At 37.9% G+C, this 24,326-nt stretch overlaps 1 long non-coding RNA gene across 1 annotated transcript in view; it reads right to left on the reverse strand.

Moving 5' to 3' along the window:
• Positions 1 to 9,864: 9,864 nt before the first annotated feature.
• Positions 9,865 to 24,326, reverse strand: part of LOC103097944 (uncharacterized) — a 45,072-nt gene continuing 30,610 nt past the window's right edge. The window contains exon 3 of the long non-coding RNA XR_001625536.2: positions 9,865 to 10,344. This is a non-coding gene — a long non-coding RNA (uncharacterized LOC103097944). The remainder of the gene's footprint in view (positions 10,345 to 24,326) is intronic.

Here is a 24,326-nt window from a genome sequence, read left to right on the forward strand (position 1 = left end):
CATTATAAACTGAACATGAGCAAAACACAACTCACTGTTTCCCAAATTATTCCCCAAAATAACCTCCCCTCTTCCAAACTGTAATATTTTTGTAGAGGTTACCACCATCCTTCTAGGCTTTCAACCTAAGCAACATCCTTAACTCCTCACTAGTGCTCATTCCATATATCCAATTTGTTGTCAAGTCTTCCTTTCAATACTTTCATAACATATTTCATATGCACCCTCCCTCTTTCCTCTGATGTTGCCACTATCCTGAGGTAGGTCCTCATCACCTCATACCTGGACTACTGCAATAACCTGCTAATGGAGGTATCTGCCATTAGGCTCTCCTCACTCCAATCCATTCTCTTCTTAGTTGTTAAAGCTATTTTCCTAAAATCTAAATCTACCAGGTCACACCTTTACCTCATTTCCCCTACTCAGTAGATTCCAGTGGTTCTCTGTTGTCTCCAGAATCAAATGAGAATTGCTCAAGGGATTTGGAAACACTTTGAATAAAGCCCTCTGTTTGGCATTTTAAGCCTTTCACAATGTGGCCCCTTCCATTTTCTCTAGTCTTCTCACTTTATGATCATAAACACTTGCCTTCTTGCTATCCCTCATTTCATCTCCTGCTCCTGTGACTTTTCATCCAATATCCAACACTAGAGGGAAAGTCCACACTGATTACATCACAGAGCAAAATTGTTCCTGGAACACATGACTGTTCCTAGAATGCCTTGCATAAATCATACAATCACAGATTTAAAGCTAGAAGGAACTTTAGAGGTCACTAAATCCATTTTCTTCATTTCCAGATGAAAAAACTGAAACTGAGAGAATAATTGAAGTACCAGTATCACACAGCTAGCAAATGTCTGAATTAGACTTTGAACTCAGATCTTCCTGATTCTAAGCCCAGCAGTCTATCCACTGTATCATCTAACTGCCCCTTATTTGATTTCCAAAGCTGTCCTATGGGATATATAGTGCAAATATGATCAGCTCCATTTTATAGGAGAGAAAACTGAGACTCTGACAAGCTAAGGCACTTCCTCAAAGTCACATGGCTGGCAGATCCAGGGATAGATCCCAAGATTTTGAACTCTTTTATGACCTCTGCTGATATGGGCTTAGTTTCTTCTCAGAGCCTTGCCAGAGAATACAACAATGCCATTTTAGGTCTTTGGTAACCCTAACAGTTACCAGTGGTTACCCTAATGGTTCTTGGTAATGCCTGTGGTGATGGACTGCCTTTGTATGACCCTCTCATTGTTTGTTATATGAAAACTTTTTAAAATCATAAAATTTATAGTGGGATATTGAATAAACAATAGAATAGGGAGAACTTGTAGGAGAACATGGGCATTAAGTACCCAGATCATACAGGCATGGATAAGTTATCATTTATATCATTAAAGGAATGTCTATCAATGAGGTCACAAATTCATTAGAATAATGAGCGTGAGCAGCCCTTAAAGATCATCTCATTTAACTCCATTTTACAAAGAAGGAAACTGAGGCACACAGAGGGCAAGGGACTTAACAAAGATAAGAAACACAGTAAATAATGGAGGAAGAGTTCATACGCAGTTTCTCTGACTACCTATCATGTTACTACATTATACCAGCAGCCTCCCTAGTCGGGTCCTCAATTTTTAAGCTGGTTCCTCCCCTTCCCTAAGTCCTCCTTTCCTGCCAAGTACTCATCCCAGACCATTTGGATATTAGATTAAGAAAAAAAGGTAAAGCCTTCTTATCAGTAAATTGCCTTGGCAACAAATTAGACTCCTTTTATAGGATGGTGAGCAATATAGGAGAACAGATCATCTCTATGGTAAAAGCTTACTTCAGCAAGTTGGGACTGAGTTTATCAGGGACAAGCACATTGAAATAGTTCCACTCCCTGTAAGCAAACCTATACTGTATATATTTAGCAGTATTTTTAGCAGGTGAAACTGGTTCTTATGTAAAAGAAAATTGGTAATCTCATAATGAAGCTGTATTTATGTACATCCACAAAATGGAAAATGATTTGAGCATTAGAATGCAATTTATCATGTATTTTAGTGTCTCATTTGCAGTAATATATTCATCCCCAAGAAAGTAAATTGCATATAAATATATTATTGCATTATGTATAAAGAAAATAAACTCTCTAATTGAAAATGTGCTATATTTATTATTAATCATAAAATGAAGATGAAGTCATTTTTTAGTTAGCAGAAATCAGACTTTTAAAAATATATTCATATATATATATATATGGAAGTTTTCTATTTGACCACTAGATAGAGCTTTTAAAAGGGAACCATCTAATATGGTTCCTACAATCCAGGGGTAACTTCCTAGATTCTGGGTCGGGGGTGGAGAAGTTCAGCAGAGGTGAGATTTTCCCTGGGAATAATAGTTTTCCCGAATATTACATTAAATCCTGGCCAAACTTTTCCTCTCAAATAGTTCCTCTGTTCTTTCTCATGCATGCCTTTATCTGATGTCTCCATGGTTCAGTGGTTCAGCCTGGCATGGAAAACAACAGAGAATAACACTCTGCTATGTGTGGCTAAATGGGAAGTAGAAGAGAATGAGCTGTATAGTACTGCACATTCAACAAATTCACATGAGAAATGCCATCTTTTTCCAGCCCCAAAAGATTAAGGTCCTGAGATTTAGAAGACCTAAGTTTGGGGTCTGAGGATCTGCCAGTAACTCATCCTCCTCATAAAATTTCTTCTTCAAATGTTGCCATTTTTCTCTACGGCACCATCATCCTTCCAGTCATACAGATTTGTAACCCTGGAATTGTCCTCGACCCCTTCTTCTCTCTCAGTCCCTATATTCAATCTCTTGCTAAGTACTATCAGGTCTTTCTATGGGCATACTGGTAGAGATCTCATAAATGGTACTCCAAAAATATGTATACATGATACACTTTTAAGTTAAATCTGCATCATTAAAATTTTCTCCATCACTTTCTTAAGTCAAGACAATCAACAAAACAATAAATCAAGCCCTGATTTATAGCTTCTTCTGATTTAAAAGTGTAAAAGCCTGAAAATTTAACAATTGATTCTTAAAAGCAGGCTCAGGTTGGCCCCAGGACATCTCCAATTCTACCATAATATGGCTTACATCTGAGCCCATCTCTCCACTCCAGTAGCCACCACCCTACTACTTGCCTCACATTAATCTCCACAAACTCTATCCCATCCTAATGAGGCCATGGATTCAATTGAAACAGATCTGGATTTGGAGTCAGGGGTCCTGGCTTCTAATTTTAGCTCCACCACTAACTGTGTGACCTTAAGTAAATCCCTTCTCTGCGTATCAGTTCTCTTATCTTTAAAATGGAGAGGTAAGATTAAATGACTCTATGGTCCATTGCAGCTAGATGGCTCAGTGGATGGAGTTCGAGTTTGAAGTCAGGAAGATTGATCTTCCTGAATTCAAATCCAGCCTCACTTTTACTAGCTATGTGACCCTAGGCAAGTCACTTCTGTTTCCTCTGTAAAAGGACCTGGAAACTCCAGTATCTATGCCATGAAAACCCCATGTGAGGGTCACAAAGAGTCAGATATGACTGAAAAAAAAGCCAGAAAACCAACCAAAAGACCCATTGCAGTTGTAGATTCCTCTACTTCTCTTTGTATATTTAGACAAACCAACTGAAATTACCCTTCTCATCTCCATATTTGAAAATCTCTTTTCAAGGCTCAGTCCAAATACTTCCTGTTTCATCATCCCAGGTGTTATTTTTCTTTACAGATTTTCCTTGAATACTTTGCTCTCACTTATGTCCTGTCACTTCCTACCCTTGTATTTCGTGGCCCATGTACATTCTGGCTCTCTCTAGTAGAATGTTAACTCTCAAAAGGCTAGGGCTAATTTATGTTCATCTTTTTATTTCTCTAGGATTAGAAGAATGCCTTATTGCACTGAATTTTTTGTAAGTCATTTCCCATCCATGAGTCTCAGTTTCCCTGCTCTACAAAATGGAGAAGGAGGTAGGTTAGATGATCTACACAGAGCCATAGGAAATACCCAATGATTCCAAGTATGAGTTTATCTTTCAGTGAGGAGTTCACATAGTAGGGATCTTGGTTTTCTCCTAATAAAACGAGCACACATAGAGTAAGCAAAAAGGATGAGGGGAAGGACCCTCATCTGATTCTTTGCAGTTTTTACCTCCTGATTTAACTGACGTGCCCAGAGCATTTGAGAAAGCCCAGTTTTTATGAAGAGGAATCTTGAAAGTTAATTGTGAAAGTTGCAGACTTCAGAACCCAGAGTTGTGTCCAAAGATTATTTTATGTTTTCTTTCCCCAAACCACCAATTTTTCAGAGAGAAATTGGTCCCCATTGTGGGAACTACAGCAAGAAGAACTGAGAAATGACTTTTGGGGCTCAGGAGTCAGTCTCTCCTTGTAGTGTGGAAACATTTCATGGATAGGGGAAAAATAGGAAGGGAAAGGAGATAATAAACCTTTAGAGAGTGTTATGTGCCAGGTACTATGTTAAGTACTTTACAAATATTATTATATCATTTGATCTTCATAAAAACCCTGTGAAATAAGTGCTATTATTATCTCTACTTTATGGATAACCAAACTGAGCCAGACAAAAGTTAGGTGATTGTCTGTACACAGTTACACAGCTAACAAGTGTCTGAGGCTGGATTTCAACTTAGGTCTTTCTGAGTCCAGGCCCAGTGCTCTCCACTGTATCACTTTGCTGCCTCTTATATAGGGTTATAGAGAAATGATCCCTGAAAATACCTGAACATTGTACCATCAGTCTTCTAAACTCAAGAAAAGGTCGAATTGGGGGTGGTGGCATAGCAATTCCTTGTGAGATATGGGTTAGACTGTGGGACTTTTGCACTGAACAGATAATAAAATAGAAAAAATTCTGAATTTGAAGACAGAAGTCTTAGTTTCAAATCTTATCTCAGCTAACTCTTACTTGTGTGAATCTGAGCTGGGCAAGCCACAACCTTTCTGGACCTTGCTTTCTTTATCTGCAAAATAAAGAGGTTATATTTAGTTGATCTCTCACTAATTCTAACTCTAAATCTATAAACCTATAATTCTGTAACTGTAGAGATCTCTCCTACATCTGGGATTCTGTGAGAATAAGATTGAATTTACAATATCTGTTGGTGTGCTAATTAAAGTCATAAGAAATGTGGATCCTTAGGATGACCTGCCAATCTATGCTTCATGTCAAAGACTCTTATTCATGGAAAGTTAGTTGCTAATAACTAGACAAACAATCAGACTACCTCAATGTTTTATGAGTCTATAATCAGTCATCTTTGTTGTTTATTCTGTAAAAGGAACAGGATTATTGTCTTATAAAACAATGACACTGTACTAAGAGGCCACCAGTCATTAAAAATGCATTTCAAAATAAATGTTTCACACACACATATCCTTTCCATAAGAAATGCTACAGAGGAGGCAAAGTGCCCATGTATGTAGCACAGTAATAATCTGCCTTCTTATATGCTAATTTTTCTAACTATATTATTAGATATATAAGATAATTGGCTGTGTTCCTATATTTGTCTGGATTTGAATTTGTATATTCTTTTGGTTAGGAATGTCTAAAGAGGAGCAAGATATAAGCCAGGAAAGGCATTTGAAAACCTAGCTAGTCCTTTCTCTTTGGCATGCTCTCTACCCTCGATACTCCTTTGCCAAGCAGAGTTACCCTCTTCCCAGTGAATTGGAAACAGTGTTTTTTCCCCTTCTACTACTCAGTTAATTCATTTTTGCTTTAGTACTGCAAAATACATTCTTCCAAAACTGGAGCACAGAGCAGAGAGCCAGTGTGGAAAGACGGGTCAACAAGATCCATGGCCATTACAGATGGGCTTGGCTGGCTGTTTCCTTATAGAGACCAGAAACAGCGACCACCTCTCTGGAGGGAGCTAAGCTAGCTCTAGGGGCACATCTTTGTTTCTGGACCTGCCAGCTGCCAACCTAATCTCACCTCAGATGTATATAAGCCCGTTGCTTTGTAACATCCAGTCAAAGAGAATTATCTGGGGCACTGAGAGGCTACGAAGTTAGCCCAGGGTAATGCAGTCAATCTGTGTCAGAGATTTATAGACCAGAACTTCCTGACATCCAAGTCGTCCTCTAATAATAATTTATAGATATTAATTCAGACATATATATCATATATAATAGTTAATAATGGCTAACATTTATATAGTATAGTGTCAGGCATTATACTAAGCACTTTAACAACAACTCAGGGAAGTGCTATTATTCTCACTTCACAGTTAAGGACACTGAGGCAGAAGCTAAATGACTTGCCAGGTCATACAGCTTAAAAATGTCTGAGACCAAATTTAAACACACATCTTCTCACCTCAAGGCCTGGCACTCGATCTATTTGTCAAAATACTTGCCACGAGATTCTTAGTGCATAAGTTCATCAGCTGGAATCTACAGTAGCTGCTTCTATATGATGGGTTATTTTGAATTAGTTGATTATTGGTTATTTTTTATCTCCAGATTCCCCTACCAGATTTATCTTCCTAAAACACCATTTTCCATGAGTCATCTACTACTTAGAAATCTTCTGTGCCTCACTGTTGCTGATAGGCTTAAATGAATTCGCCCTTTGCTCCTCAGCCTTATTCTCCCACTGCTCCTACATATAAAAGCAAATTGGAGTCCTTACTAGCTAAGTCCTTGTTTCTATTCCCTTTTTTCAGCAGGCATGTAAAGCCTAACTTCTTGTTTGAAAGTATTCCTCTATGTTTGTCAAAGCCTTTGCCAATTTCCAGACCCACTTGGAACTCTTCTTTCTACAGCCTGTCTCATCTGTCCTACATCTTCATGTCCTCTTTCTTCACTTAGGATTCCTCAGGCACTTGTCTACATGATTCATTAGACATTGGAATCAGGCTATGCTTTAATGCTGTTGTTCATGCTACGTTATATTATAAGACACAGAAAACCCAAGTCATATGCTGTCCCACTGCATAGGCTCCAGGTAAGGTCCATACTTCTTTACTCTAGTGAGTAGCACCTTCCCCTCTTCTACAGAAGTTTAAAATAACGAAAATTCCCTGATACACCTAGACACTTGTTCTGAACTACCAGAATGCTTAGGAGAAGCAAGAAAGGGGTACCGCATCCACCACTCTAGATTGTTACAAAGATCAATTCCAATTTTAGGGTGGCCAAGATGAAGAGATATAGATTAGACATTAGTACAGTTAGGTGGATTAAAGATTTGGTTAATACCCCCATCACCACACATACACACACACACACACACACACACACACACACACAAAGTCATTAATTATGTGCTAACAACTGGGAAGGTCTATAGTGCTATGCCTTAGGGATCTTAGGTAGTTCCTGTGCTATTTAACATTTTTCTCACCATCTTAGATAAAAGCATGGCTGATTTGCTTAATAAATTGGCAAAAAAACAGATCTAGGTTTGGATGAAAGAATCCATAAAGAGCTTGAAATGATAGAAGATTAAGCCTAATCTAATAAGATGAAATTTAATAAGGATCAGTACACATCTTTGTTTAGGGCATCTAAAAATCAGTCTCACAAGTGCAAGATAGGGAAGGTGAGGATTGAGAGTAATTTGTCTGAGAAAGACTAGGGCTTTTAATGGACCACAAGCTCCTTATGAGCCAACAGTATAATGTAGCAGCCCCAAAAGGCTAATGTGATTTTGGACTGTAGTAAGAGTGGCACAATACCCAGGTGACAGTTTTGTTTTGTCCTGGTCAGGCCACATCTGGAGTACAGTTCAGGACATTACAGTTCATGGATATTGACAAACTGGAGAGCAATTCAGAGGAAGGAAAAGGATGGTAAAGGGCCTTGATATCATACCATATTAAGGTCATACCGTGGAAGGTTTTGCTTGGACAAGGCATATGGCTAACATAATTTGGAGGTCTCTTGTGTTTGGGAGAAGAATTAAATTTGTTTTGCTTGGCTCTAATGGAGAAAATGAGGAGAAATGGATAGAAGTAGCAGAGAGAAACATTTAAACTTGATTTAAGGAAAAACTTCCTAATTGAGTTAATCAAAGGAAGAACAGGCCATCTTGGCAAACTGTGGGCTCCCCCTTATCAGGAAGTCTTGAAGTCAAGGCTTTCTGACCACTTATAGGTATATCATAGAGGGAGTTTCTGGTCAAATATGGGTTGGACAAGATAACTTCTGGAGTTCCTTCCAGGTTTGTATTTCACCACAGGAAAAGTAAAATTTATTTCCTACTAATGAGTTTTTTAGAAAGCAAACTAATTAGTATACCCCAATTATGATCATTAATTCTAAGTCCAGCATCCTTAGCAAAGATAAGCAACCAATAGGTGAAATGCTACAAGTGGCCATAGACAATAGGAGGAATGAATCAGTAGCGTATAGGCTGATTGCTCTAGGTCACCATAAGTACTATATGGTTTCCCTCCTCACCTCTCATTCCTCTTATGCCTAAAGGAAGTGATGGGAATTGCACAACATATTAGAAGGTTGGCTAATACTTGATTTATACAATCAACTGCTCCAATATTAGATTCATAGAGTGAATAGAAGGTCTGAAGTCAAGAGTCTCTGCTCTCCTTAAAGAAACTATCTCCAAGATCTAGGAAAGGTGTTTTTTTCCCAGTTTGTGAAATATGCAATCCTTCTTGGCTTTTATCCAGAGTGATATTCCATAGAAAAATGTGGGGGTATTTATTCCATGAATTGTGGTGCTGTGGTGTGTTCAGTGTTGGATGCCACATGCTGGAGAGCATTCAGAGGAGGGCTGCCTAGATGTTAAAATGCCTCAAGATCAAGGACAGAGTGAAATGTATTATGGATTTTTAGCTTGGAGAATTTGACATGTATGGAGGTAAGAGAGCTACCTTCAAGTTTTTGCAAGGCTGGCACTTGGAAGTGAGATTAGACTTATTCTGCTGGGTCTCAGAGAGTATAAGAAGGAGCAATAAGTGGAAATTACAGAGGCAGATTGTCCTGATGCATAGGAAAATTCTAAACACTTAGGACATGGGTTCTCTTATCATTTATGTGCCATGAAACCCCATTCTGGCCACCAACCTGAAGATGCCTATGGACTTTTTTCTTAGAATCATGTCTTTAAATGAATAAAATCAAATCCATGGAATTACAAATGAAATCAAAGAGTAGTGAAAACCAAGATGGAATTTTTCTCCCATCCAAGGTAACAGATCCTCAGAAATCTATCCATGGATCTTTTGTGGGGTCCAAGGACCCCTGACTTAGAGATATTTAAAAGTGGAATGAGTTGCCTTGGAAGCAAGTGTACCCCTCCCCCCTCCAGGGAGGTCTTCCATCAAAGGTCAAGTAAGCACTTGTCTGACTGTGTTCTAGAACGAGTTCTAATTCAGGGAAGGACTGGACTAGATGGCCTCTGGGCTCTCTTCCATCTCTTCTATTTTGGGATATGGAAAATGAAGTGGAGTAATTATTCAGCTGGAAAGACAACTGAATAAAATGTTTTGTTTGATATAACCAGAAAAATACAACAAACCTAAAAAGAGACTGGGTGGCTGGGATGGGGGTAGGAAGGATGGACAGAATTCAGTTATACAAATATAGGCCTTCACTTTAATTGGAGATTAGATATAAATGAAACAACCTCATAAAAGTACTACTCCAACATTGTAAGCTACTTCACAGCAACACTTGTTCCATGCAAACAAGCTATTGTTCGTACATTATAGACTAGATCTGTACAGTATTATTCTATTAATCTTTTTGATTTCCCAATCATTCAGGAAGCCAAGCTCTCTCATGTGGGTTCCAAAATGGGCAGGCCTATTATATTCCCCTCCCTTACCCCCTCCCCCGGCCCTCTACCACCACTTTCAACTGTAGTCTTATGCTGAAGGCATGTGACTACATCCATCTCCTCTGTATCCCATAGTAACGGGAAGAGGCTGGAGTTCTCAGCTGATTGGCTAAAGCTAGAAAAGTTCTTGCTCAGTAAGCTCTGTCCTTCCTCAAAGGGAGAGTCAAAAATAGATGTTGATGGAGTCTTAACTATATTGCAGCAGTGCATCCATCAGGATTATTCACTGAAATTATCCTTCATTGCCTGGGCAGTAAAGTTTGAAACTATGATAATTTTGATTTCCAGCTGCCTTGAGATACGGCAAATCATGCAGAGGAAAATAAGCATCATTTCCTCTCAATCTACAGTAGTAGAGAAAGCCACAGTAAAAATCGAGAGGAGCAAGGGAAAAGTACAGTAATAATATATACCTCCGGGGTGTCATTGTTGATGGCTCTAAGAAGACCTGAACTGCACAGACCAATTCACCAGATACCTTGGCTGCAGCGACCCCTGCAGGAAAATATAAGGAACCTCTTTAACTATCAAATCAGTCAGGTTACATATGTTACACGGCTTTTGTTTTTCCTTTTTTCATTTTTTTAGGGGAATGGAAGATGTAAGGGAGAGAACATTAATGCTTGCTAGTTGGAAAAAAAAAACATTTGAAAAGAATATCATAACCTGACTTGTTTCCAATTTTCCTGGGGGTATTACATTTTCTTGCAAGCAGTCCAGGCTAACAAGTCATCAGGTACAAGGTGAGTTAATGACAAAGCACAACCAGAGTAAGAAAAGTGGAGGATTTAGTGAAGAATCCTTTTCACCAAGAGTTTTTCTGAAAAGACATCACAGTGTTCAGCAGCTCACTTAATGCAGCAGCTGGTTTTTCTTCTTTCCTGAAAACCTTCTCTAGAGCCTTGCATTTACTTCTTCCCAAGGCAGCCTAAAACAGAATGTCAATTGTTTCAAAGATGTTCTCTTCCCAATGCATAGACCACTCTCACCAATCAACGATTCTCACTGAGAGTCTATATCCTCATTGATGTGAACAAGTCCTCCTACAAAGGAACAGCCCACCATCATCATTCATTCTGAGATCCAGACATAGTCACAGGATATTCTAACTTTCTTGGTATTCGGAGGATCTAGATTCTTTCATGCACGGCAATTGTAGGCAGTAATGGCTACAAAACAATAACAACAACAGTCAGCCCCAATGAGATTTCAAAATGCCCACAGTCACCTATCATTAAAGCTCCACACTCACACAAAGCAAGTCTAATTTTTACTTTCAGGCTCAGAAGTAACTCAACTGGCCATCTTGCACTCCCTACCCTCAACCTTAATGTATCCAAGGGAACCTCATATTCTGAATTTTTCAACCACTTTCCTAGGGCGCTGCTGTTCTCCTGTAAGCACTTCAGGCTAACAAGACCCAAGATCTGAATGGGCAAAGGAATGACTATAGCCCACCTTTTGGATAGTGTCAACTTTTTTTAACTCAAAGATGAAGCCCAAAGTCCCTGTCTAACCCATACTATCAATTAGATAAGTCTCTGCCTTGAATATGCTACAGTGGCTCTTGTTCAACTAGGACAGGGAATAGTCTGCTTAAAAAGTGAGAAATGGCTAGATAACTGGATACAATGCACATAACCGACCCATAATCATGCTATACATAAAACCCTATTTGAATCTCACAGTAAGTAATGATTTGAGATAGGGACTCCAACTCCCTCTTAAGGCCTGTTTTCTTTCTATACTATATTGCCTCAGAAATGAAATTCTAAAGATAAAGGAAAATAATCAGTACAAGGTATGAAAGGGGCAAGCTGTTTGAAGGGATCTAGTCAGTTGAACAAAGAAGTTATCCTCATTCTAATATTTAAAACAGGAAGGAACCTCATCAAATCTAGCTCTCAATTTTATATGGAAACTGAGGACAGAAGTAGTAAGTGGTGTGTTCTACAAGTATTGAGAAACGCAATTAGGTCTCTGACTGCAAATTCAGAGCTTTTTTCACCAGTCTGAAACAAGTCTCTACTGAATTTAAATTTTAAAAGGGATGCATGCAGGAGGTAGAAGCATGGGTAGATAGCAAATACAAATAATACAAAAGTGGGTAAAAAAATAACAAAAGAGTTACAGCTCAAAATGAGTTGAAGTTAGTCAGAAAAGTCTAGAAGAAAAAAAGGTGTCTTTTGTTTGTTTTTAAACCATTTAGGGGACAAAAAAGAGTCAATGAAGGGATAGACTCTGCCCAGGGTATATGGAATGATAATGAATGACAAAGAGAAGAAAGATGTGTTTAACTCTTATTTTGTTCCTATTTTCTCTGCCAAAGAGAATGATCTCTCAACTGTAAAGTATAGAATGAAAATGCTAATTGGAAGATGAAACCCAAGATAAGTAAAAAGAGAGTAAACACATACTTAGCTACCCTGGATGAGTTCAGTTTGCTAGGCTCAGATAAACTACAACCCAGGGAGCTGAAAGAACCCACAGGCCTGATTGCTACAGTCACTGTTAGTGATCTTTGATAGGTTGTAGAGAACAGGAGAGGTCAGAAAAACACAGGCATTGTTCCAACTTCCAAGAAAGAGAAGAAAGTAGTCTTCAAATCCGAGGCAAATGAGCTGGACTTTGAATATAGGAAAATTTTCAAACTATTAGAGACAATTGGTGAACAACTAAAAAAGGAAGCAGGGATGATAAAGAAAAATATATATATATATACACACACCTTTATTAAAAAGACAGGTTCAGCGAATTCTAGTCAGTCTAAAGAAATGATGGGTCACAAGGAAGGAGCCTGGCTCTCCCACACATTCTCCAGAAAATTCTATGAAGGGTACCAGAGTAAATAATGACCAAGAAATCCAAAGAAAAACAGCAATAAGCTTTTCCACTCAGGCCAGAACTACATAAAAAATAAAACCAGATGCCTAAAAGGTACTGAGAGAAAGGTATTACCTGGGAAGGCAGCTTGAGATTCAGAAACAGTGGGGAAAACTGTCAACACCAACTAGGGACACTCCAAAGGGTGAGGGGTGGTGGTAGAAGGCCAAAACATGCTCTGAGATGGGATGCTATAGGGCAGCACTGGCGAAGATTTTCAGTTTGTATGCTTAGACTGGAATTTCAAGCTGCCTGTGAGCACCCCTGCATTGCCTCAAAGAGCAGAGAGAGGAAAGGCTCCCTTTGGGGGACTGGACAGAGGGGTGGGGCATGCAAAAATGTCCTCAAGTGCTGGGAAGAGGGGAACAGAGAAGCTCCCCAACTGCCAGCCCTGCAAGTCTGCCAATACTTCACCAACGCTGCTATAGGGGCTCTGAAGCCTGTAGCACTGTGAACAGAAAGCTCCAGGGATCCCTTAGACTACAATATAACTAGGGAAAAGAGGTCTAAGGTTTGTCAGCGGAATAAGCACAAACACTCCAGAGGAAGAGGAAGCTATCTACCGTAGTATCACGAATGAGGAATGATTTGAAAATTCAGGGACAGGATCATCTAAGGATATGGAGGTGGGGGTGGGTAGAAAGTGGTCCGGGCATCAAGTACCAGAACAGGACCTGAGGCTAGAGATATAAGTAAACAGAAGACTACATCAAACACAATGAAGAAATATTGAGAGTTAAGAGCCACTTGGATGATAAACCAGAAGAGAGTAACCACAAATACAAGCAGAGCTTGAAAAATGTCATGGCCACCTGGAGAAGACATGGAAGAAATTAATTCACATTTAAGAAGTAGAATTAAACACTGTTTGAAAGGAGAATAGCTTATTACAGAAGGGTGAAAACTTACACAAGCAGTGAAGTCTCTGAAAACAAGAGTAAAACAAACAGAACTCAAACAGAATTCATTTCCATGAAAGAAATTCCAAAATGAAAACTCCCAGGAACGGCACAGCCCAAATCAAAATTTTCCAGGTCAAAGAAGAAATGCTGCAACCAACTAGAAAAAAAGAATTCCAGCACTAGAGAACCATAGTCAGGATAACAAAAGACTCAAAAGCAACTTCAATAAAGGAAAGAAAATATTTGCATATGCTATTCCAAAAGGCAAAAGGCAAATACTTCCATTCATAAAGTAACTTTCCTTGCAAGACCGAATATTATCCTACAGGAAGATTGGATCTTCGACAGAACAGAAACTCTCCAAGTGTTCCTGGTGAAGAAACCAAAGATGAATCGAAACTGTGACACCCAAACATAAGAATCAAGAAAAATCTGAAAAATAAATGTTTTTATAATAATTGAAAAGGTCTAAATTTTATGAACCTCTTACATTTTAAGATGAAGAGAAGGGGCAAGTGTCCCTTCAGAACTCTACTGTTCTTGATACAAAGTGAAATGAGCAGAACCAGAAGAACATTGTACACAGAAAATAAAACATTGTGGAAAAAATCAATAAGCCAAGACACTCCTGAAGGACTTATGTGAAAGAATGCTATTCACATTGGGAGAAAGAACTATGGGAGGAGAAATGCAAAAGAAGAACATATAACATCACTTATAACATGTATATATGAGCATGTGATTTGCGATTTAGGCTTTAAAAATCTCTCTGTAACAAAAAAGAATAATATGGAAATAGGTATCAAGTGACAGCATTTGGACAACTGAGTGGAATTGCTTGTTGGCTCTGGGAAGGGGGAGGAAAGAGGGGAAAGAAAGAAAATGAATCATGTAAACATGGAAAAATATTCTAAATAAATAAATAAAAGTTTAATAAAAGACAAAAAACTCTCCTGTTCTCATGGATTACAGAGGGAGTAAAAAAAGACAAAAACAGTACTTGGGGGGGTGGTTTTGCTCAGTTTTAATGCTTTTGAGAGAGGAAAGAAAAGAGACAGAAAAAGGAATACAGTGCAGTAAAGTTATAGGCCATGGAGAACGAATTTACTATTTTACATAATCGGGATACTAGAGAACAATATACAAACATGGAGGATGGGGTTGAAGGAACGGTTATCTCATGAACTTTAGTCTTATCTGGACAAAGGAGCATGAACACATGCAGTTTAGTGTAGAAAAACATGAAACTCAGCAGATATACATATGGGCGTAGAAAGGATGAAGGGAAGGATTCAAGAGGGATGGTGAAGTCACAAAAAGAGTATCCATAAACATGAAAACTTCAAACTTAGAAGGGGGGAAATGGGTGGCTCAGGGGATTGAGAGCCAGGTTCAGAGATGGGAGGTCCTGGGTTCTAATCTGGCCTCAGATACTTCCTAACTGTGTGACCCTGGTCAAGTTACTTGACCCCCATTGCCTAGCCCTTACCACTCTTCTGCCTTGGAACCAATACACAGTATTGATTCCAAGATGGAAGGTAAGGAGTTAAAAAAAAGTTGGAGAGCGCAGATCATAAGGAGGAAATTAAAAAGATATTAACAAAGTCTTATAACAAGTAAATGGGGTATAGACAAAGTGGAAAGGCAGAGCAATGAAGAAATAGCAGAAATTTTCCATTTCTAGTAATGGAATTACTATTGTGTCATAAGAAATGATGACAAGGATTATGTCAGAGAAACCTGGAAAAGACTTATAAAGTGGTACAGAGTGAACTGAGAAGAATCAAAACAATTTATAAAATAAAAACAGTAATGTAAAAAAAAATAATCTTTAAAGAAATGAAAGAGGGACTTCCGGGTAAGCATGGCAGCCAGCTAAATGTGGTTTACTCACTCTCCCCGACACACACCGATATACACCGATAAGGATCACCCCAAAAGACCTTAAGAATCTATATCAGAGGAGCGGAGGAGCTGTAGAGTAGGGAGCAGCAGTAAAGGTATGTGGGATCGGGGATTTAACAGCATTTAAGAGGGGGTTAGGGCTTCCTCACAAACGCAAGTGGATCCATCCTCCTCCACCCCCACCTATAGGGCCAGAGCTGGGGCCAGTGCACGCCGAGAGTAATGAGCAAGGGGTGCCTCTGAAGTGAGGAGAGGACACTTCTGCACCCTTGGGAACTGACTAGGACAGCAGGGGGACCCCCCCCCCGAATGCACCTAGGCAAAATACCTCAAGATGTGAGAGAGCAAGGACTTCAGGTGCCCAGAGCCAGTGAGCCCACCGGAGCCAGGGAGTGAGACAGGAGCCCCTCTGGTACGAACAGGGAGAGTTTTTTGGGGGGTCCTGGGGAACTAACTAGCTCAGCTGGGGACCCACCCCTGAAAGTAGCTAAACCGGAAAACCAGGTGGGCAAGAAAGCAAAGACACTGAGCACCGCCTGGAGGAAGGTACCAAGAAAAGCCGCAAAGGACTGAGGAAAATAGAGAGCATGCTCATTAACTCCATACACAAAAAAACCTGTTCAGCAGACTCTGATTTCTGACTAAAGAGAGAACTGAAAACATCCAAGGAACAAATGGCTAACAGTGCACAGGAGCCTCAAAATCCCTCTAAGAAATCAAAGAAGAAAGCTATCACCCTTGAAAATTTTTATGGAGAAAAAACACAGGCTACAGAGTAAATACTGGATGAAACTCAAACAAAGGCAAAACAAAAAAAAAAAATGAAAATTGTCCACAAGCTCTGGAAGAATCTCAAATGGAGCTTATCATGAGAAAGATGGAAGCCCTCTGGAAAGAGAAGTGGGAAATGGTTCAAAAGGAAAAACAACAAATTATATTAGAGAACCAAAAAATTACAGCTGAATGCCAAAAGATTAAAGTAGAAAACCAGGCCTTAAGGACCAGAATTGAGCAACCAATGATCTTGTAAAACAGCAAGAATTAATAAAGCAAAATCAAAAAATTAATGAATTAGAAGAAAACATAAAATATCTCACTGACAAGATGACAGACCAGGAAAACAGAGGTAGGAGAGACAACTTGAGCATCATTGGTCTACCTGAAAAACCAGAGATTAATAAAAATCTTGATGCCATACTACAAGAAATCATCGAAGAGAACTGCCCTAATATTCTCCAACAAGGGGACAAAATAGAAATAGAAAGGGTTCATAGAACACCCTCTATACTAAATCCCCATAAGACAACCCCCAGGAATGTAATCACAAAATTCAAGAGCTTCCAAGCTAAGGAAAAAATCTTACAAGAAGCTAAAAAGAGGAACTTCAGATATAGAGGAACCTCAATAAGGATTACACAGGACCTTGCAGTGAACACGCTAAGAGACTGCAAAGCCTGGAACCATAAGGCATGGAACATGATTTTCAGCAAGGCAAGGGAACTGGGTCTTCAACCAAGAATCAGCTATCCAGCAAAACTGACTATATACTTCAAGGGGAAAGTATGGGCATTTAACAAAATAGAAGATTTCCAAATATTTGCAAAGAAAAGACCAGAACTCAGTGGAAATTTTGACATCCAAACACAAAGAGCAAGAGAAATATGATAAGGTAAATATGAAAGAAAGGGAAATGGAGAAAAGTTTTTTTTCCTTTTATTCAAACTCTCTTCTATAAGGGCTACAATTAGATTAAACTATATAATATACTAACATATGTGGGAAATGTTATATGTAACTATCAAAAATTGTATATAATGATAGAGTAAGCAGAAGAATCACTCATAGGGAAAGATCAATGCATTAACATGATTAGGAGGGAGGGGAGAGAAAGATAAAGGGAGGGGGTGAATCAATGAGGGCACTAATATATACTTGATGAAACAGAAATAAATTAAATAGAATAATCTTTGTCACACAAAGATACAGATGGGAAGGGGAGGAAAAGAAGTCTCTTATAAGAAGGAGAGGAAAAGAGTGAAAATAGTTATACTTAAACCTTACTCTCAGTGAAACCAACTCTGAGAGGGAAGAGCATCTAGATCCATTGGGATCTGGAATTCTATCTTATCCAACAGGGCAATGGAGAAGGGAAAACTAACGGGGGCTGAGGGAGGGAGTACAAAAAAGGAGGGAAGTAGGGGGGGAGGGAACTAAAAGGGAGGGCCCAGAAAGGGAAGCATAATAAGGGAGGGGACCAGGGGGACTGATTCTACGTTAACCACTGGTTTAAAAGGTTATAGCAAAAGAAGAAAGGTCAGAATTAGGGGAGGATATCAAAATGCTGGGGAATTCACAAATGACAATCATAACATTGGATGTTAATGAGATGAACTCTCCATAAAACATAGACAAATAGCAGAGTGGAGTAGAAGCCAAAACTCTACCCTATGTTGTCTTCAAGAAACACACATGAGACGGGTAGATACTCACAGGGTCAGAATCAAAGGTTGGAGCAAGACCTTTTGGGCCTCAACTGATAGAAAGAAGGCAAGAGTTGCAATCATGATATCTGACAAAGCCAAAGCAAAAATAGACCATATTAAAAGGGATAGGGAGGGTAAATATATTCTGTTAAAAGGGAGTATAGACAATGAGGAAATATCACTAATCAACATGTATGCACCAAGTGGTATAGAACCCAAATTTCTAATGAAGAAACTAGGAGAATTCAAGGAGGAAATAGACAGTAAAACCATATTAGTGGGAGACCTGAATCAACCACTATCAAATTTAGATAAATCAAATAAAAAATAAATAAGAAAGAGGCAAAAGATGTGAATGAAATCTTAGAAAAATTAGAGTTAATAGACATATAGAGAAAAATAAATAGGTACAAAAAGGAATATACCTTCTTCTCAGCACCACATGGCACATTCACAAAGATTGACCATACACTAGGCCACAGAAACATGGCATACAAATGCAGAAAAGCAGAAATAATAAATGCAGCCTTTTCAAATCATAAGGCAATAAAAATAATGATCAGTAAGGGTACATGGAGAGCCAAATAAAAATTAATTAGAAATTAAATAATATGATACTCTAAAATTGGTTAGTTAGAGAACAAATCATAGAAGCAATTAATAACTTCATTGAGAAAAATGACAATGGTGAGACATCCTTTCAAACCTTATGGGATGCAGCCAAAGCAGTACTCAGAGGAAAATTCATATCCCTGAGTGCATATAGGAACAAATTAGGGAGCACAGCGATCAATGAATTGGACATGCAAATAAAAAAACTTGAAAGCAAACAAATTAAAACCCCCCAGAAGAAAACCAAACTAGAGATCCTAAAAATTAAGGGAGAAATTAATAAAATGGAAAGTGATAGAACTATTGAATTAATAAATGAGACTAGAAGCTGGTACTTTGAAAAAACAAATAAAATAGACAAAGTACTGGTCAATCTAATTAAGAAAAGGAAAGAAGAAAGCAAATTAACAGTATCATAGATGAAAAGGGGGACCCCAATTCCAATGAATAGGAAATTAAGGCAATCATTAAAAACTACTTTGCCCAACTATATGGCAATAAATATACCAACCTAGGCGATATGGATGAATATTTACAAAAAATATAAATTGCCTAGACTAACAGAAGAAGAAATAGATTTCTTAAATAATCCCATATCAGAAAAAGAAATCCATCAGGCCATCAAAGAACTGCCTAAGAAAAAAATCCCCAGGGCCTGATGGATTCACCAGTGAATTCTATCAAACATTCAAAGAACAGCTAACCCCAATACTATACAAACTATTCGACATAATAAGCAAAGAGGGAGTTCTACCAAACTCTTTTTATGACACAAACATGATACTAATTCCAAAGCCAGACAGGTCAAAAACAGAGAAAGAAAACTATAGACCAATCTCCCTAATGAATATAGATGCAAAAATCTTAAATAGGACACTAGCAAAAAGACTCCAGCAAGTGATCAGGAGGGTCATTCACTATGATAAAGTAGGATTTATACCAGGAATGCAGGGCTGGTTCAATATTAGGAAAATCATCAACATAATTGACCATATCAACAAGCAAGCCAACAAAAATCACATGATTATCTCAATAGATGCAGAAAAAGCCTTTGATAAAATACAACACCCATTCCTACTAAAAACACTAGAAAGCATAGGAATAGAAGGGTCGTTCCTAAAAATAATAAACAGTATATATCTAAAACCATCAGTTAACATCATCTGCAATGGGGATAAACTAGATGCATTCACAATAAGATCAGGAGTGAAACAAGGATGCCCATTATCACCTCTATTATTTAACATTGTACTAGAAACACTAGCACTAGCAATTAAAAAAGAAAAAGAAATTGAAGGCATTAAAATAGGCAATGAGGAGACCAAGTTATTGCTCTTTGCGGATGATATGATGGTCTATTTAAAAAATCCTAGAGAATCAACCAAAAAGCTAGTCAAAATAATCAACAACTTTAGCAAAGTGCAGGATACAAAATAAACCCACATAAGTCATCAGTATTTCTATATATTTCAACACAGCTTAGCAGCAAGAATTAGAAAGAGAAATCCCATTCAAAATCACCTTAGACAAAATAAAATACTAAGAAATCTATCTCCTGAGACAAACACAGGAACTATATGAACACAGCTACAAAAAACTCTCCACACAACTAAAACTAGTCTTGAGCAATTGAAAAAACATTAACTGCTCAAGGGTAGGATGAGCCAATATAATAAAAATGACCGTCCTACCCAAACTTATTTATCTATTTAGTGCTATACCCATGAGACTTCCAAAAATTTTTTTTACAGTTTTAGAAAAAACCATAACAACGTTCATTTGGAGGAACAAAGGATCAAGGATATCCAGGGAAATAATGGAAAAAATACAAAGGAACGTGGCCTTGCAGTCCCAGATCTCAAACTATATTACAAAGCAGCGGTCATCAAAACAATCTGGTACTGGCTAAGAGACAGAAAGGAGGATCAGTGGAATAGACTTGGGGTAAGTTACCTCAGCAAGACAGTCTATGACAAACCCAAAGACCCCAGTTTTGGGGACAAAAACCCACTGTTTGACAAAAACTGCTGGGGAAACTGGAAACAGTATGGGAGAGATTAGGTTTGGATCAACACCTCACACCCTACACCAAGATAAACTCAGAATGGGTGAATGACTTGAATATAAAGAAGGAAACTATAAGTAAATTAGGTGAACACAGAATAGTATACATGTCAGACCTGTGGGAAAGGAAAGATTTTAAAACCAAACAAGAGTTAGAAAAAAAATCACAAAATGTAAAATAAATAATTTTGATTACATGAAATTAAAAAGTTGTTGTATAAACAAAACCAATGTAACCAAAATCAGAAGGGAAGCAACAAACTGGGAAACAATCTTCATAACAAAAACCTCTGACCAAGGTCTAATTACTCAAATTTACAAAGAGCTAAATCAATTGTACAAAAAATCAAGCCATTCTCCAATTGATAAATGGGTAAGGGACATGAACAGGAAGTTTTCAGATAAAGAAATCAAAACTATTAGTAAGTACATGAAAAAGTACTCTACATCTCTTATAATCAGAGAGATGCAAATCTAAAGAACTCTAAGGTATCACCTCACACCTAGCAGATTGGCTAACATGACAGCAAAGGAAAGTAATGAATGCTGGAGGGGAGGTGGCAAAATTGGGACATTAATTCATTGCTGGTGGAGTTGTGAATTGATCCAACCATTCTGGAGGGCAATCTGGAACTATGCCCAAAGGGCCCTAAAAGTCTGTCTGCCCTTTGATCCATCCATAGCACTGCTGGGTTTGTACCCCAAAGAGACAATAAGTAAAAAGACATGTCAAAGAATATTCATAGCTGTGCTCTTTGTAGTGACCAAAAATTGGAAAATGAGAGGATGTCCTTCAATTGGGAAATGGCTGAACAAATTGTGGTATATGTTGGTGATGGAATACTATTGTGCTCAAAGGAATAATAAACTGGAGGAATTCCATGGAGACTGGAACAACCTCCAGGACGTGATGCAGAGTGAAAGAAGCAGAACCAGGGAAACATTGTACACAGAGACTGATGCGCTGTGGTATAATCAAACGCAATGGACTTCTCCATTAATGTCAATGCAATGTCCCTAAACATTCTGCAGGGATCTAGGAGAGAAAACACTATCCACAAGCAGAGGACAAACTGTGGGAGTAAAAACAATGAGGAAAAGCAACTGCTTGACTACAGGGGTTGAAGGAACATGATTGAGGAGAGACTCTAAATGAACACCCTGATGCAAATACCAACAACATGGAAATGGATTTGAATCAAAAACACATGAGATACCCAGTGGAATCGTGTGTCAGCTAGGGGAGGGGTGGTGGGAGGGGGGGAGGAAAAGAAAATGATCTTTGTTTCCAATGAATAATGTTTGAAAATGACCAAATAAAATTAAAAACAAATTTTTTTAAATAAAGAAATGAAAAATCTCTGATCAAAACAATTACCAAGCATGATTCCACAGGGCTGATGAAGAGTGACAGAGCTTTACACAGAATGAGAGTTTTTTGGACATTGTCAATGGAGGAACTGATTTTGCTTCACACACACACACATATTGTTTCAGAGCTTTCTATCTTTTCTTTTTTCCAATTTAGGGGCAGGATAGAGAGAGGAAGAAAGAAAATAAATGTTTGTTAATTAGAAGAAAGAAAATTTAATTTAAAATCATAGGTTATTAGTGTTTATTATATATCCTCTATAGCACTACCTCTTCATCTTCTGTAAAGAGGGGAGCATGGAGATACAAAAAGGGGAAACAGTATGAGGAAATACAAAATTAAGTCTTAACTGTGAAAAGATAATAGGATGAACTCACCTATTAAACAAAAGAGGGCAGTATAACAGCTGAAAAAGGAGAACCCAACTATATATTCTTCATAAGAAACACTCTTAAAACACTAAGATTCACAGAGAGTTAAAATGAAGAACTAGAACATAATTTGTAATGCCTCAAGTGACCTCAACAAAAAGCAGGAGTAGCAACTGTGATCTCAGATAAGGCAAAAGTAAAAATGGACTGGGCCAAAGAGATAAGCACAGACATAAGATTATGCTTAAAGTCAGCACTGATAAAATAATATCAATATTTAATACATATACATGCACCAAATGACATAAGATCTAAGTAGTTAAAGGAAAAGTTAATCGAAGTGCAGGGAGAAATATATAGTAAAACTGTAATAGGAACTTCAAAGTTCCTTTGTCAGTATGGTGGATAGAGCACTAGGTTTGGAGTCAAGAGGACCTGAATTTGAGTCCAGCCTCAGACACTCAGCATCTGTGTAACCCTCTGCAAGTCACTAAACCTCTGCCTACCTCAGTTTCTTCATCTCTTTAATAAGGATAATACAAGCAAGTACCTTCTGGAATCCTTGTGAGGATAAAGTGAGATGCTTATAAAGTGTTTTGCAAATCTTAAAGAGCCGTAAAATGCTAACTATTGTAATTATCATTGTCATGAACTATAAAATTGAAAGCTTTTGTTTTGCAATTATTTCCACATTCTTACCCACCACCCTGACTTAACAGAGAAACTTGACTAAACTAAAAGGTAAAATCTCATCTCATTAAACAACTGTAGCAAGTTCCACTCCTGAAGTCTATTCCATCCTAATCCAAGACCTAAAGACAACTACCATCATCTGAGAACTTTTGTCTTATGGTTGGAATCACATGTCAAATGATGTAGTCTTAATTCTGACTATGTCATCAATGGTCAATCAGAAGTAAATAAATCTATGTCGCTCAAGATGTTGGTCTGTCACCCTGCTAATTGTTATAAAAGATCCTGTTAACCCTCACTCAAGTTCTTAGATCATCAAGAGAGGTCACTGACAAAATTTATTGCTAATTACTAGCCTAAGTAATACATTGACTGGGCTCATACTTTTGTGCCTCAGTTTACTTTAATTTCTATCATAACAGTAAATTAGAAAAACAGGGGACATATTACCTATCAGACTTATGGACAGGAGAGGAATTTGTGAGTCAAGAAGAGATGAAGAACATCGTGAAATGTAAAATGGATAATTCTCAGTACACTAAATTGAGAAGTTTTGTAGAAATAAAATAAATGACTAGAGGAAAACAGAAAACTGGGGGGGGGATTTAGAGAATGCCTTTCAAATAGAGATTTCATATCTAAAATATAGAGAGAAGTTTGTCAAATTTATAATAATGAGTCATGCCCCAATTGATAAATGGGAAAAGGATGTGAACAGTCAGTTTTCAAATGAAGAAATCAAAGTCATACATAGGTATAAGAAAAAATTCTCTAAAAGAAGGCTATCCACATTGAGGGAAAGAATTGTGGTTGTAGAAATACAGAAGAAAATATATGATTTATCACTTGTTTATATGGGTACACGATTTGGGTTTTTGTTTTCAAAAGACTGCTCTATTGAAAAAATAAATAATATGGAAACAGGTATCAAGTGAAAACACTTGTATAACCCAGTGGAATTGCTTGTTGGCTCTGGGAGTTGGAAGGGAAGAGGGGAGGGAATTAACATGTATCATGGAAACATGGAAAATATTTTTCAAATTTTTTAAATTTCTAAAAAGAAAAAAATGTTCCAAATTGCTACAGATTAGAGAAACACAAACCAAACAATTTTGAGACATCTCACAATGATCAGACTGGCTAAAATAACAAGACGGCAAAATGACAAATGTTGGGAGGGAATGTGGAAAAA

The sequence above is a fragment of the Monodelphis domestica genome, chromosome X, assembly GCF_027887165.1.
Source record: "Monodelphis domestica isolate mMonDom1 chromosome X, mMonDom1.pri, whole genome shotgun sequence".
NCBI classification, from domain to species: Eukaryota; Metazoa; Chordata; class Mammalia; order Didelphimorphia; family Didelphidae; genus Monodelphis; species Monodelphis domestica.